The 17519-nt window shown below is 40.8% G+C and overlaps 1 protein-coding gene across 6 annotated transcripts in view; it reads left to right on the forward strand.

The window, feature by feature from the left end:
- MAGI2 (membrane associated guanylate kinase, WW and PDZ domain containing 2) overlaps positions 1-17519 on the forward strand; it is a 760905-nt gene that overhangs the window by 356685 nt on the left and 386701 nt on the right. The gene's annotated exons all lie outside the window — the stretch shown is intronic.

Here is a 17519-nt window from a genome sequence, read left to right on the forward strand (position 1 = left end):
TAACACCAGCATGCCTAAACATCTAAAACAAATCCCAGCAATTTCGCATTTCTCTTGCTGGGCAGAGGCATTTCTTTTGTTCCTGAAAATTTTTCCCTGCCTTTTTAGAACAAAAGGCGTTTGCTTTTTTTCTTTATTTTAATGGCAGCAAGAGAGTTATATACAAATTAGCAATTTTGTACAGGTTAATGCTCTGCTTCATTCTGAAGGAAACTGCCTTAAGGTATTAGGAGGAAAGGGGGTGGGCAAACAGGGGGGAGGCTTAACCGATGCCCAAGAAATATTGAGTTCAGATGGATTTAAATCATACAGAGAAGCATACATTTATCTGTAGCTGGATTTCAGCTCCATGTCATGCAAAATCTGCAGACCATAGCAGGGAGATTTTTAGCAACCAATAAATCAGATCTGTAATGGGCCTTTAAAATTTGTCTGTGAGGGGTGACTGCCTGGGTCCCCTTTGGCCAAATTAAGATGCAATCTGACAGTACAGTAGCATCTGTGTGCTGACATTTTCTCGTGAACCTAGTGAAAAATGGCTCCATATCTCTTCTTCAGTCCCCAAAAGACGGTTTCTGAATAGCCATGCATTTTTCCCCTGTATTCTTGTTCTAATCACCATTCTCTCTGATAATGTCTGACTGGCTTGTTTTGCTTTGCTTGCTTTGACTGTTTGACTAGCTGAGGGGCTGTAGTGAGCAGTGGTTGTTTTACCTGAAATCAGAACCTCATGCCAATACTACTGCTCACCAAAAAAAAAAAAAAAAAAAAAAAAAAAAAATGTTTGTTGCAAATGAGTTGTATAAATACTGCTAATAAAGCAGCTTCTGCCTGCACTGCTAGAATTAGGTAAGTGGGTTGAAAAACATGTGTCTTAGATAATGTGCCACCCACGATGCAGGTGAAAAAGAGATGCCAGCCAGTAGTGAGTGCAACTGACAGGTAAAACTGAAAATCCTAAAAAAAGGCACAAAAGGAAATTCCTTAAAGGCCAGAAGTGTACCAATCGGTACAAGTGTTTGTTTATCCAAGGGAGAAGTTCACCTTCAGATACTACAAGACCTAGGGGGGGAGGAGGAAGGAGGAAGGCACTCCTTTAATTGTACTGCAAGTGTGCTTGTTGGAAAGAGCCTCCTGTCGAATGGCCGTTCAGGCTGACACCACAGTTCTACTTTAAGTTTTTCCTCAGCAGAACTTGCCGCTCAGGGGTGGGAGAAGTCTCTGTCTGGGCATGTGTGGGGTGAGCGCAGGGGAGAGAGGAAGGCGCTCCGTGTTTCTCCGGAGCGGCCTGTGCCAGGTGATCTGAGGGGCGGCAGGGAAGTTTGCTCTGGTGGAAACTGCTGCTTTAAACGGTCCCTGAGATAAGGTGGCTCCATAGCACAAAAGTAGGGCAAGTAGGAGGCAGAAGGATGGCTCTGAGAAGTTGTGAGTAGTATGGATCCTCTCCAGAAAATGCGGCTGGTGTTATTTTTGTGACTGCTTAATAGTGCCTACGGAGGCTTTTGAAAAATCACTGTATTTACGGGACTCCTGTACTTTCTCTCCAATTCAAGGTAGTAGTTTCTCTGTATTACAAATATGAATTTCAGCAAGAAAAGGATAACTTTAAAAGCTTCCCTCATAGAAAACAAACGGTATAAATATTACGCCATTTACCTGCTGCAAGAGGCATTACATTTTAGTCAGTGCTTAAAAAGCATGTTGTGTGGATTACTTATAAAACCCCCAAACATTACTTGCCAGACTTGTTACAGTCTTTTTAGATTAATTTTCATAGACCTAAACGCTTGGAGTTATGGTATAAAATTCCACTACCGCTGGAGAGGAGCGAAAATGGAACTTTAACACCACATGCAGATCCCATTACTGCTTTTGTACAGGTAGATAATTTGACAGTAGTAAACAGTTTGCTTCATGGAAAGTGACACAACTGCACTGTGGGAATGTGAAAAAGGAAAACAAACATCTTGCAAACTATCAGACAAGCAGAAATGTCAACGAGAGATATTCAAAATAAATAGAGTTGAAATGCTTTGAGTGACAGAAAGATTCCAGATGCCTAATTCACATTGACCGTAGTTATAAAACAAGGGAATGCAGCTGCAGTTTTAGAAGCTAAGCCAAATCAGGCTGATTTCCAGATGTGTATGTATGTAATCGGAAAGAACGGGAGTCTAATACTGAACAGGAACAAATTAGATTTCAGAACTTAACTGGACACATTTAGAGAAAGTGGATTGAAGATTCACCACGGGCAGAAAAGTTTCTAGAAGGAATGTAATGAGCAAACTTAACCCAAACAAAACACACACATCCAACTACTAGCACTGTCTATCGATTATGTGATTATTAAGTACAACATCAATAAAAGTGGGCTTTAACAGTGATAATCTGATTTAAGAAATGAAGCAAGACTTTTGACATTTATTCTCAATACAAAAGGAAAACTGCCCAGGGACTTTGCTTGCAAGTACACATTTTCTCAGGGCGCAGCACTGACACATTGGACCTCTGTAAATGGGGAGGAGAAAACAAAGATAGAAATAAAATGGTGGCGCTTCAAAAATTTCTCACCACTACTTTCTACAATCCATGTAAATGCATCCTATGGTTAAACATAAAGGTCAGGACCGTCTTCTTCTTGTGATGTAAATAAAAGATAACAAGAATTAAATAGATTATTATATACTAACATTAAAAAAGACTCAGATCCAGAGTATTGAAGTCTGAGAAAATTATATTTACACTGAAGCAGTCCAAGTAGCGATTGTCAGTGTTCCAGCTGACAGACTCAGCAAACAGCCCACCTATTTCCCATTTCAGCAGCAAATGCCTATACAGAAACCATCATGCTCTCACTGCAAAAGAAGCTTAAGAACATTAAAGGCCATATAGTATTCCCAGTTGCCCTAATGTAACCAGTTTAAAGCAAGTTTGTTTTAAATGGTATCACATTTGTGGTGATTGTAGCCCATACTGTCAGGAAAAGAGTCTGGTCAGCAGAGTTTACTTTTTTTAAAAACAAGAACATCCCAGCTATTCCTCTGTCATTCCTTTCACATATTTATAGCACATTCCAGACCCATGTGTCTTCATTTCTAGCACCAGATAGCAATTTCAGAGACAAATCTATCTCTTGTCACTGTTGCGACAGTTTTCTGACTATATTATACTGTAGGATGAAGAGGAAGCTGATTCTTGTGGTGACCTTTGGTGTTTATATACAAAGCATACCCATGTATTAGTGATTGTGCGTTATTTTGTAGAAAATGAAACATCAATGGTAGGGTTAGCTGAAAACTGTACTGGCTGGGTTTGCTCTTTCTCTGGGCATGGAAAGTTAGGTTGACTTTTTCAGGTGAAGAAAGAAAATCACTCTCATCTGGAAAGATGCAAGATATTTCTAACCTGACCTTATCATCTCTTCCCTGTCACCCTTCTAATTTCTTTGGTTTTCTCCTCTCATATTTCTTTCCTGGCTCTCCACAAACTTCTTTATTTATGTAAATCTTCTTTGATATGACCTTGCCAACCATCTATGACTTTCTTCTCCTGCCCCAGCTCCATGTTCTGGGACAGTGAGAAGTACTTTCTGCCAGCTAGCCTTTCTTTGGTCCAGGTGAAGTCAGAATTTGATGCTGGGGAAGTAGGTTTTACAGAGGTGCATATCCAGATGCCTGCAGAACCAAAATACTACCTATATCTCATCAATCTCCCTACTACAAAAAGGAAATTATTTTTCATCCCAACATTAGTCAAATCTACCATAAAGAACTTAGCCAATATTCCCATGGTTAAAACATCCAAAGGAAGCAGTGAGAGCTGGTGGCTTTCTCAGGACACTTTGATCGTCTGAATCTGTACCCTGAATACCTGTATCATCATATGAATGATCTTAAAGGGGAGTGTGATTGTTAGGGATTAGGGCTCAGCTCTGCCTCTGGTGAAATCAGTGCCAAGTTTCACTCTAGAGGTGCAACAAGAGAACATTTAGTAGAGAAAAGAGAGCTCATCTTGCAGAGGGGCTCAGGTTAAATGCATTTTAGCGTCTTCTGGCAAAGAAAACGAGCAAATAGGATTGACAGTGGGTGATCACTGAACCTCTAAACCCCCTAACTGTTATGCCTTACAAAAACGTGAACCAAAAAAAAAGTGCCTGGGAAAAATTCTTTAATCTGAAGGTATTAGGAGTTAAGTCTTTACAGCCATGACAATCCCCATTGACAGAAATGCTTATAACCCAGAGGTGATGGAATACAAATGGGCATGGATGTGGGAAGCATTGCAATAGAGAGCACATCACAATAAAAGCTCTCTTTCTCAGTTATTCTTTCCTTTCCAGTCAAATAAATAAATTGCAGTGATGTACAGTGTGAAAAATTATTTCAGCTAGAGTGCTTTTCTGATGACAGAGATGACATAAGTTATAAAAGCCTGTCCTAGATAATAGAAAGTAAAGATTGCTGGAAGTTAGTAAAGATTTAGGAACTCTTGGGGTCTGGATTGATTCAACCATACTAGTTGGATATGGTTTGCTTCACTCCTGCCTTGGTCATCTGCTGAGAAACCTGCACTGATGGGAGCACAGAGGCATGGCACTCCTGTGCTGCACATGCTCTCCGTCTGACTCCGCTCCCAGGGTCCTTGCTTAAATCTTCAGGAACGCTGATGAGGTCGGCCGGAGTTGTTGCAGTGATTGTACTCATCTCTGTGAACCATGATGGCAGAAGCCATGATCAGTCCAGAAGGTGACAGTGATCATAGTGAAACATTGGTGAGCAGAGCCCCTGCAGGGACAGGACCTTCAGGGCAGAGTTCCCTTTCGTCCAAGGATTTTTCACGTTCAGAGTCAGCTTCTTGACAGAAACTCTGGAAGGTAACTTGGCCTCACCCTGTAACACTATGCAGTCAGATACAGTCCAGCATTTTGTGTTTTAACAATGCTGTAATCTAGCACATAACCTAAAGAGGAATGAGGAGCAGTGCCTTTCTCGCTAATTAAGGTTCCCCACCACATGGGTGGGATCCAGTGCATCTAAAAGCAAAGCTTAATATGACACCAGCCTTCTAGAGTACTCTGTGAATCTAGAACATCTGAGGAGGTTTGCAGAAGGCTGAATAAAGGAGCTTGGTCAGTTCATAATTGTTCACTGTCTGTGACTGGGGCAACTGGAAGCACATGTGCCTCTGTCTTCGGAGCTCTGCAGCTCCTGAATGACAGAAGGCAACACTCTTGGTGTTTCTTCTTCAGAAGATGGAATAGAAAGAGGTTCTAGGAAACAGAAGTGAGGAGTTTGTGGAAGTGTGGGTATTTTTGCATCATTTGCTTTTATAGTCCTGCACCCCAGAAATCCAGAAATCTTTATGGGGTGGGTGGTAGCTGTCCCTTAGATAGCAGTAAGAGGACTGTGCTGCACAAAAGTAAGGGGTAACTCAAAACTTTCCTAGCTTTTGCATTGCTGGATTTTAAAACCTGGAATAACTGTTCCCATCACCTCCCATTCTGTCATTGCAGCCATCAAACACTGCTGTCAAACTAGCTGCAGTGACGTAACCATCCTAAAACACCTGCCTGTAAACCTATTGGAATGTCCTTCTGAAAAAGGAGTGTGCCGATAGGGAGCTCTTTATTGTGGTTTTTTTTCTTCTGCAGATTCAGCTGGTGCTATATATTATCCTTTACAACCTTCAGCCATTGGGAGCTAGGACACTGTAATTATGTTCCCCGTTCATGGAAGTTACTGCCTATTACTGTGTGAAATATGCACTCTGCTTGAGATTCAAAACTAAACTGAGGAAGCATGTTTGCTGCTGCTTTCATACCAACAAAATAATGGTAGTGTTAATTTACAGTAGTAAATGCTCTCTGCCCCTTAAATGGCGGAACCTGTATAAAAATACCTTGTTGTTGATATGTAAAGAAGTCAAATTCCCAGTGCTGACAGTTCGCTTCCACAAATAATATTGTACATTTGTGTACTTGCTTTTACTAAAACGTAATAGGGGTTCACTCATTCATAAGTGTGAAAATAAACTGGGAGGCTAAGACATAGAAAGTACATGACCATTTTTAGACAGAGGTAACTTAAAGTCATCCCTGTAGAGATAGTCAGGATCTCACAGCCCTTCCTAACAAGGTGCCTTAATTGCTCATTACTCTTGAATTTGTATGCAGATTGGTCTTTAAGTACCTGGACCCAGTTCCCACAATGACTCAGTAGCACAGGAGAAAACAAAAGTTGGGTTTTCTAGCTCCTGCATCTCCTACTTTTGCGGCCTCATCCACATGAGCATTGCCTTCTGTGAGGTTTCACCACTTTCTGACTCAAAAGTTGTAGCCTTGTGTTATCTCGCTCTGCTCTCTCCCAAAGTTATTCAGAGGAAGTGAGATATGGTGGGCATTTTGCGCACTATTCCATTAGGATAAAGAATGTATGCTGTCTATTGTGTTTAGAAGAATGTTCCAAAGAAAACTCTCTATGGCATAGTTGTGATAACAAGCAGGAAAGAAAGAAATAAAAGGAGAGACAGCCCAAGAAAATTTAGCTGCTTTGGTATAATCTGCTAGTTCAGCATTACAATACTTGATACTAGTGTGCTTCCTTTGGCAAGACTCTTGGCAAGAGCCACAGCAGTCCACAGCATAAGATGCTGTGTTTCCTGCAGCTGCCCTAAAAACAAAGAAAAAGTTTTTGTTGCTATGTACCTCCAGGAGGTAAATGTGCAGACCACCGTTGCACAGTGCACAGTGATCAAGTTTTGCACATTTTCTTGTCCTGTTCATTTCTTCTTCCCACTTTCATTCGAACAGGGAAGTCCCATATGCCTCCACGCTCTCTCATGGGACTGACCATGCCTTTTAAGAAGTACCAAGGTTCTCAGTTTGTCTCTGCTCACATCAAGTGAATGAGGCTGTGAGTGATTATGGCTAGAAATGTTGGTGCACCAGACCCACCAGCTCAGGTGTGGTAGCTCTTGAAGGTGGAGGACACATTCTTACCCTCCTACCACACATTATTTTTTATTGTACTCTGTGTTTGATAATCACTTCTGTGTGTAAAGCTTAGTATATTTGAATTATCCAGTGTGATAATAATAAGTGATCAGAAAGCCCAGACTCCACCTGAACAGCGAATACAAGAATTATTGCCAAAATATCTTAAATGTTTGATATGAAATTTGCTTCCCCAGCTGGAGTAACAGCAGGATATTTGGCCCAGCATCCTGCTTTTCAAGCTGGCCAGTAGGGGACACTCTGGGAAAAGTAGAAGCACCAGGGTGGTATAGGGTAATACTTCCTTTTTATACCTTCCAGTTTCCAAAAGAAGTTGCCAAGATACTATGCTGTTTCCCAAGTGACATGACATTCTTCTTTTAAAGCATGAATTGATGTTTATGTGGCCACACAATGCAGAAGAAATGTCATTTCCAGTGTTGGTCCTATGGATACATGCTCACTGGTGTGTACATAAGCAGAGCTCTGCACCTCAGTACAGGGTGACCCAGTCAGGGAGGAAAATTGGTTTGTTATGCCTTCACCTGAGCTTACTGCCGCCTTGGTGGTGAGCTTCATATCTTCAAACACATCAGACCTTCCTGTCATTATTAGAAATACTTTAAAACTTTAAAAGTCAAAAGCTTTGAGTTTTGGCTACCTCAGCATATAAAACTGAAAATGTGTTTCATTTGTGATAAACACATTTTTGTGCATATGAGTCATGCCCAGCAAAGGCAAAGTACTGTAATCCAAAAGAAAGAAAGAAAAAAAAAAAAAGAATCAGAAGAAACCCTTTTTGGGGAAGTTATTATCAAAAAAATCTGTTAAAGTGTTTGACATAAAATGTGCCTGCTCTGCTGGGATCATAGTAGTGCTCCTGCAAATCACTTTTTCTCTGTTACAGGAACATTTATCATTCATTTTTGCAGGCACGCCTTTCAAATGCGAGTTCATCTTATCAGTGTGCATATGATTTTGGTTTGCCTATTTGCTCATCCTTGTTAGGGTTCTCCCACCCCTCCCCAAAGGTGTGAGGGGAGATTGGATTGAAATAGATAGACATTGATGAACAAATGCTTTTTTTGCCTTTGAGTGCAGTACAGTTGTCTCTTAAGAGACAGCTTCTGTTTTCCCTTAGAATTACTGACCCACTCTGAAAATGGCTATCCTTGAGTCTTGGCTTGAACCTTCACACTGAAAGAGAGAATTGGCCATTGTCTACAAAGGGTTGTGACCAGCTATCACTGCACCAGAGAGGTCAATGGAGAGTGTGTTTAAGAAGCTGTGAGTGAGCAGCACGGAGCAAGATGAAGCATGGAGAGGAGCTCAGAGCAGAGACCTTCAAGTAAGGCTCCGAGAAGGAAAAGAAATCCAAAAATTTATAGAGAAACAAGAAGGGCAACAAAAAAACCAAAATTAAGAGAACTGAGAAAGAAAAATTAAAATGAGTTAAAGCAGAAACAGGAATCCTCACACGCATCCTCAAGCTGTCATGGTAAAGAATATAAGCCCTACAGCTTTTCCTTCACTTCTCCATGGAAATAAAATAATTATCATGAAACTATCCTATTTTATTTTTCAGAGAAATGATTTAAAAGCAGTTCCCCATTGTGGGAAGACTTGACATCAAGAACAGTTAGTGTCTCTCACACACAAGCCCTTCTTTATGGTTACTGTTTAACTTAAATGCCAGAAAGCTGACACCCAGATGGCACCATGCTACCTTAACAGAAATGGATAGTTTTGCCTTATGGGAGCTGAGAGGTAGGGAGAAAAATGTCTTTAAAAGGAAAAGAAAAATAATTTTGAGCTGGATTGTGTCCTTTGGTCTGCAGAAGGAGAGTTAAACCAGTGTTGCAGCTTCCTTCCGGGTGGGAGGGGCTTTCAGGGCAGTGGGGTCCTTCCCTTCCACCCCAGGCACTGCTCCTTGCTCGTGGTGCTCCTGCCATTCCCCTCCCACTCTCAAACATCCATGTCCCACAACCGTGATCTCCCCTCTCCAGAAGAGACCCTGGGGCTGGTGTGTTGTACCAGGCTCCTCTCCATCGGGGCTGTTTTGGGATGGGTTGATGCCAGGGTGCTTGCTGTAGCAAAAGGTCTTCTGCAGGTTTTCAGCATCCTGGTGAACCACAGACTGTCGAGGGAGGACAGGGTGGGAGGCCCAATCTTTTTGGCCTCTACCTGGCATCTCTACTCGTGAGAAAAGGCAGAGAGGAAACAGTGTGAGAGAAATAGTCTATAATCCTGCTGCTTCGTGGCATATTATTATATGAGAGTAAGAGATAACAGTGTGCTTTTTGATAGAAAGTCACCTTCTAGCACTTTGTCATTCAGGTTCTTTGAAACTCAGCCTGAATGAAACCTGCCTGAATAAAGCTCTAAAATGTGTGCTTTATCTTAAAGTCCCTGAAGAAGTGTCTTCACTCCTGAAACACATCGAAGCTTTATTATGAGCCATATTCAGATCTCAGGCACAGCGGTGTAAATCTGCTGTTACTCACTCAAAATCAGGGGTATTATCCTAGCAGTGGAAGAGAGCAGGTTCACCCCTTCCTGCCACGCAGCGGGATGAATTCATTCTACGTTGTTGGCACTGTAAACTTCTCCTGACGTAGTGCTGGCACTTACTTTCACCTGGATTATTAGAATTAAGCATTGACTTCCTTTTGCAATTATACTAAATTAAGTTAAATCATTCTGTTTTCAACCTTCTGTTACACTGCAGAAAACTTACTTTAGATAAAACTCACCCTTTTATTTTACTTTAAAATTCTATGCTCAGGAGCATCTCCCAAAACATGGAAATGCATCTCCCAAAACATGGAAATGCATATTAAAAACATGCAGAGCTAGTTGTCTCTGTGCTACCAATGTTTCTCAGTTTTCACGGTTAGAGATGCAGTAACTTCCAGAATGGTGTGAGGTTTTTTGTCAGTTCGGAATAATGACTAAATTGCTGGGTGTATCAGAGGAGAGGTGTAGATGGTGATTAATGAGGAGTCAGTATTGGAGTTTATATTAAAGTGAATGCTTAGGATAGCAACAGGTAAGACTTTAGGGCAAGAAAAGTGAGAAGGAGCCTGTGTGTCAGAAGGCTGATAGTGCAGCTTTCAGATACTGTTTCAGCCAGCACGTTGCAGAGGTGCCGACCTGACCACGGCTCAGAGACGCAGGCAGCCTTGCAAGAGACAAAGAGTGAATATGCACGAGAGGTGAATAATTTTATTTGCTTAGACACTGTGCTTCTTCATCCCAGGTGGTGGTGTCAAACTGAGAGGATATTCCAGGAAACAATCACAAGAGTTCATTTCTAGGACCATTAGTCCTAATCCTCTCATCATCCTTATTTTTTTACAGTAATATCATGTGCTATTTATAATGAAAGTTGCTCCTCTTTACTAGTCCTTCCTAGACAATTCCTTTTTCCCCTCATGAAGATGACTATTGACTTTTTATTATCTATAATGCAGTAGGTCCTACGGATCTTGATCAGTATCATTTGCACACATTTATAATGAGAATTTCAGTGTCCGCCTTTAAGGGGTTGTGAACAAGCAGTTCCACACTTGATATGTTCTGTAGCTGTAGAAATGGTTTCTACTGTTCCAGGAATTCAGGGTTATTTTTTAGAAGTATAATCCATGTAATATTAAAGCATTTAAAAGAACATATCCATCCATAATGGAAAGAGAGACTCTAAGAGGTTCATATACAAGATTATAGTTTTCTGCTTATTTTTTTGCATAGTAAGGACCAAACCTGAAGAATTCCTGCATACTAGAGAAAAAAAATCAAATTATTTGACAATTTCCTGCTAATGCGAAGCAAAGTAGTGACCACCCATCGAAATGACCAAAGTCCTAACACTGTGTCACAGATCACATCTCTTCTTTTTAATTAAAATACCTGTACCTTTTTTTTTCAGAAGTGTAGAACTGGAAGAGATCTCTGGGCCATTGAATTCAGTCCCCCTACAGTCACAGGCAACTGTATCATATATTCTCTTGCATAAGCATACCAGTTTCGCTACACTAAATGTGTGGAGCACCAACTGTGTTCTCATCTGTTATCAATGTTCTTCATTGATTTCAGTGCTGTGCTCTATTCACCAATTAACTAGGCGTATCACCTTCACTGACCTGAATACAGACACTTTGCAGAATAATCTCTCATCCAGCAGCCAGATTTGCTGCTTTATACTCTTCCACCTGTCTAGCTGCATCGTGATCATATTTTCTCTCTACTGAATTATTTTCCTTTTTGTTTGTTGTTCTAAAGTCGTAGTCATAATATATTAAGTAATGGGTAATTTTTAGATGGGTCAGTCAATACAGTGGAGAATAATTTCTAATTTATGTTTGAAAAGTAAATTTAATTTAGCAATTATGTTCACAATAGTGATTGGTTTGATTGCCCCAGTACACACCCAGTTTGTATCAAACAAATCTAATCTGGTAATGCAAACAAGCATCATCCTTGGTGCTTGAATCAAGGCATGTACCGCAGAAGAGAGATTATTAAGCTCTTAAAAATGCTTGATGATGAGACTGCCATTATGCCAGATACTTTTCTGAACTCTTGGTTGTATCATCTGTGGTGCTGATGGATCAGTAAAACAACCCTCATGTATAAACATGATTGCTGTATTTACTGTGCTCTCAGTTCTGGATATATGAGATTTCATTAGGTTTAGCCCATTTAACTGTTAGGTTTGCGGTGTTCTTCATTAAGTCTCACATGATTTTAACTTAAAAGGAGTTATGTCACAACCCTTTGATCACATAACATTCTTTCATTTTTGTGCTTCCACATTTCAACATTGTCTTAAATTAATCTTCCTGTGACTGTGGTTGGCCCAGACTTTCATTGAAGGATTTCCTTATAAAATTAATATAGGCCATTCCTTCTACACCATTTTGTTGTAGGGATCTCAAAAAGTCCGTACTCAACAACTAAAATGAATGTTTCATGAGACAATTAGAATAGTCTCTTGAGTATTGGAAAATAGCAGTGAAGGAAAGAATTTTTGTTTATAGAGCACCCAACTCTTCGTATTAACAATCATCCTTTGATCTCCTCCTGGAGCTGACAAGATAGGAAGCAAATTGGTAATTTTCAGGGGTTTTTTCTTTTTTTTTTTAAAAAAGCAGAGAGATTAATTGCAAAAGCATGTTTTACATCAATGTGGGACTTGCCCACTTAAAGAACCAGACAAGCAAAAACCAAAAGCTGGATTTCTAACAGCAGTGTAGATACTGTGCTAACAAAGTCCTATGGCAAAAAAAAAGTATTTCCTGTTCTTAAAATTGCAGTTTGTTGCACAAATTGTGTAACATAAACAAACTGCGCCACTGTCGTGGTTTAAACCCAGCCAGTAACAAAGCACCATGCAGCCGCTCGCTCACTCCTCCCCAACCCTCAGCCCCGGTGGGATGAGGAGAAAATATAAAGAAAAGCTCTTGGGTCGAGACAAGGACAGGGAGGGATCACTCACCACTTATGATCACAGTCAAAAGACAGGCCTAACTTGGGGAAGAAACAAAATCAATTTAAGTTACTACAAATGAAATCAAATCAAAACAAGGATACTGAGAAGTAAACCCAAACCTTAGAACACCTTCCCCCCACCCCTCCCTTCTTCCCGCCTCACCTCAGCTCCACTCCCAGTTCTTTCTCCCTCCTCCCCCTCAGCGGCGCAGTGGGACGGGGAATGTGGGTTGGGGTGGGTTCCTCACCCCTTGTCTCTGCCGCTCCTTCCTCCTCAGGGGGAAGACTCCTCACTCCTCCTCTGCTCCACTGTGGGGTCCCTCCCACGGGACACTGTCCTCCATTAACTTCTCCAACATGGGTCCTTCCCATGGGCTGCAGTTCCTCACAAACTTCCCTGGCGTGGGTCCTTCCCGCGGGCCGACCTTCAGTCACAGCCTGCCCCAGCGCGGGCTTCCCCAGGGAGCGGCGGCCATCTTGGGGGCCTCCGCTGCCCTCGGTGGGCTGGGGGGACACAGCCTGCCGCCTGGTCTCCCCACGGGCTGCGGGGGCAGCCCCTCCTGCCCTCCTTCCTCCCTGCCCTCGGGATCCGCAGAGGGGTTCCTCTCCCATCCCAATCCCCTCCGGGCTGCAGGTTCCCCCTCTGAAATCCGCTCTCCCAGAGGCGATATCGCCGTCGCTGACGGGCTCGGCCTGCGCCAGAGCCGGCTCCGGCTCCCAGCCGGGGAAGCTTCCAGCAGCTTCTCACACAGCAGCCGGCCCTGCGGCCCCTCCACCGCTACCAAAACCCTGCCACACAAACCCAAAACAGCCACGTAGGTGGCTTTTGTTTCTTGTATATTTGTTTTATCTGTTTTTTCAAAATAGCATTCCTTTGGCCATTAAGAGCTGCTTTGACTCTGGGCTGTTCCATCTCTAGGCCCTTCCGTCAAGGAGAATTCAAACCACTTGTTGGTTTACAGACAACATCACCTGCAGAAAAATTAGAGACTGAACTCAGTAGTGAAGTGGTAACTTTTTTATTCACAAGTGTCTCTCTACTCTGAGATGTGACTTGAGAGAAAGCCACATTCCCAAATGCTTTGAGAGGCTGCTTTTGAAGTGACAAGGGGAGAGTGACAAAAGGAAGAGTGGGCTAAAATCAGGTACAAGAGAAGCAAGAAATGGCCACATATGGACTACTGGGTGCTCTAGCTTTTGATGAAAGAGGTGAGTGATTCAGAATTTATATATAAAAGCTGCTGCCAAGCTTTTATGGCCACAGCACTGAAGACAATCAAAGTGAATATCCATTTACTCCACATTTGGTTGGAGAAGATATTTAGCTTCCTGAAACACTCTTTTTTTTTCCTGTGAGAAATGTTGTATGACCTATGAAGAGATGACTGAGGGATATAAGAAGTGCTACAGTGACCAGTGAATCCTTAATGAGAAACAGATTTTCACATAAGAATTTCAAAACAGAGTGTATCTTGATAAGCTCTGCAAAAGCTGCCATTTTGGTAAACACCCACAAGTAATTCCAGGGAGATTTCTATATCTGACATTAGAGATGTAAATTAAAACAGAAGTTTAAATACTTTTCACACATGTAACATGATGTAGGGATGTGTACCATGCTTTTCGTCCAATGTAGCTTACTGTCCAGCATACCAGCATTTTGACATCTCAAAGAGACTTACGCCCTGATCATGTAAAATAAGTTGTGCCCAGCTCTGCACAGTTGTTTTTCTGCCAAGAGTATGTTGCACCCTCTGGGTTCAGCTGAACTATCTTATACTGGCACAGGTGGGTCTCTGTGTGTTGATGTTCACAACATTGACGTCCCAGGGAAGAATTAGTTAATAATTTTGGTTCAGAACAAGCCACAGTAAAGAAATGTGATGAAATGACAAGAAAGCAAAAGGTAAGCATCTAAGGATTGTACACCTACATTTATGAGTGCTGATTCAAAATTAACAGAAATGAAAGAGGTAGCAAATGACTCCAAGAAAAGCGTTAAGACCTGTGACACAGCTTGTGGTAAATGGAGAAATAATGAAGAAAAATGTTGTGCATTTGTTTAGAAAATAACAAAGGGATTGACATAGTAGGAAGCTGTGTAATTGCTAGAGGAAGGATATTATTATTTTTTCACATTAACCTGATGATGGTGTTAGTACAGAAACCAAATCTGAAAAGAAAATATTATTGTAAAAATAAAATCTGTAAAGGTCAATAAGCAACTGGAGGAATGAGTAGAACTGCTCCTGCTGTTGACAGGCATTTCTAAACAAGCTGAAATCACAAAACCCCCTAAAGATTAACTCAGTAATTTAGAAATTGCAAGGGAAGGATACAGTGGCTAGTGCTTTACAGTATGCGAACTTCGTGTAATTGCCAAGCCCTTAATGGGGCAGTATATTTGGGTTGCTCAACTATGAGACTGTGTCAGCTGAAACAAGGCTCAATCCAAAAAGAGGGTGGGAAGCAAAGGGAGTCACTGGAATGGCTCAGCTCATTCTCATTGTTGTTTTACATAGTGATTCTGCTCTCATTAAGATTCATATAGTTAATGAAAAAAGGCATACTTGGGAGATTGAGAAAGACACTTTTATTTTAACTGTAATCTACATTAATGTAAAGCTTTCTGTGTTTACACTGTGAAAGTGCTGACACAAGCTGAGAGCCACTCATAAAGCAAGTTTATTTTTCAAATACATCAAGTACAGAATGCACAAAAGATGTTACAAAAGAGGGAAGCATATCTCAGGCAGAAAAAAATTTCAAAATACATTTTATTAGCCTAAAAAAGATGCTGGTTTTCATATAATTTTTTTTTTTCTTAAAAACTTACCCATAGCCTGTGACAGAAATTGTATGACTCTAGAGATACATCTTTTTCAGATTCATTGGGAAACATCCAATATTCCTGCTCGAACCTTTCATATAACCTTCGCTAGAGGTTTTACTTAAGGCTAAAGCCTCTCATGAAGTATTAAGTCTGTCTCAGCTTTTCCCATTTCATTTCTTCAACCATGCAGTTGAAGAAATGAAAGTACTAATCCTTCTCAGCATGGCTTTTAGTTCCAGGCAGAACAGGAGTTCACGGAGCAGTTGGGCTATCGGATTGCGTCATGCCTGGAAGCTCCATCCCGTGTTGCCATGGCAATGCCATACAACAGTTTCTCTTGAGCTGTACCACCTCGATGGAACAGCAGCTTCCAATAGGTGATACACTCAGGTTGAGCAGTGCATCCAATTTTTGAGTTTTTACAACCAAATTTGCTAGGGAAGGGTTGTGGAGTCTGTGCGTGTGTGTGTCCTTTGTAGTTATACCAGTAAAAAACTGAGTGAGCATGTATTTATGTAGGCTCTGTATAACAACAAAACTCAACAGCTTTCCATACAAAGAGGTTATGCTATCTTAAGTGCACCCACCTAAATCTGGGAATTATACTGGTCTCAAATATACCAATACAGACACAGATATTGTTTGTGGCAAAGTTGTTTTTCTGAGAGAAGTCCTTTGTATTGTCTCCCTCAGAGATGTGCCTTGGCTGTGCTCTGTTGGGCTGTCTTTACCAGGAGGTTGGACTGGGATTGAGATGGGTTCTGGGCTGGTTTGGGTTTCTTTTTGGTAGTGATCTAGTCTATAATCATACCTAAGTCTCTAATGCCTTTGATATTTTGCCCATGAAATACAGACATTGATAATGATGCCAGTCCTTCTATGCAACACGCTTAAAAATTAGAGATGAAACATGTGAATATGCATTTTTCCAAAGTGACCAGATTTTATTAGCAGTAATAAGAAATATAGCTTCTCATAGGTAAGATTTGTTGGCTATCTTACATAAATACTGATTAGCTCATTTTCAAGGGCTTGTTGCTGAATATTCTAGTCACATCTTATTTTTGTCTACAGTTTTCATGAGAATGCTGCCACTTCTGTCAGGTGCATAGCAAGTCCTGTAAATATCCATCCACCTTTGGGTGTGCAAGAGTAGGGAGAAGAGAGCTTACTTATAACAAGATCACACTCAGATTTCATGTATGTTAGCTTTTTCTGCATTTGAAGTTATTGGAAAAGATGTGTAAAATGGAAGAAAAGGGTTACACTTCTCAAATATGCTCATCTTACAAGACTTGCTCTCCATTCATTTTTACTCAGGGTCTCTGACTCATGCTAACTTGATGACAGAAATCATCGCTCTATAGGGAAGAAAAAACTTAGCAGTGTAACTCTAAAACTGATGAAAGGTTTGTTTAAACACTGGGAGAATAATCAGCTCACCTTAAAATCATCTCACTTGTTGAGATGTGCACAGTGCTCTCTTAGTTTGGGAGAATGAATGGTGCTGATGTGTCTAGTACTTTATGGAACTGCAGATGCTGTGTATTTAAAAAGCAACACATCAAAGTGATTTAATGCATTAATTGGATAAAAGAAAAAACAAGTAAGTCTCTAAATGAAGGAAACTTAATAAAGCTGGCAGATCTTTTGCAAATAGAGAAATATTCTCTTTGTATTTTACAGGATTTTTCTGAAAGGGAATTTTTTCTTTGATTTAGCCTTGATTAAGTGTTTCAGGGGTAAAAAATCCAATTATGCCTAAACTCAATGTGTTGAAAATACCCAGAAGAGAACTTAAATCTAATTGATGTATCTGAATTCATATTCAAAGCGACGAATTACCTAACATATGTCTGTAAAGCATTGTACCAAGGTGTTCATTTCCTTGCAGCATCTTTCTTCTTTCAAGATATTGCCCTCAAAAATTTAAATCAAAAAAACCAAATCCAGTATCTCAAATGTACTGATTGCTTTTCAAACTGTCTAAAGAGTTCAAACTGTGTGCTGGATTAGTGGATCAGAATTCTCTAGCACTCTTTCCTTGACTCCAATTAACTTGTTTTGTGACCTTGGGGAAAGTCATTGGACATTTTTTAATATATCCATAATACTGTGGATAATGATGCTCATTTAGGGTTATTTTTTTTAAATGCATTTATACCTATAGATTGAAAAGTGAGGTACTACTGTTACTAACTT

The sequence above is a fragment of the Haliaeetus albicilla genome, chromosome 14 (assembly GCF_947461875.1).
Source record: "Haliaeetus albicilla chromosome 14, bHalAlb1.1, whole genome shotgun sequence".
Taxonomy (NCBI): domain Eukaryota; kingdom Metazoa; phylum Chordata; class Aves; order Accipitriformes; family Accipitridae; genus Haliaeetus; species Haliaeetus albicilla.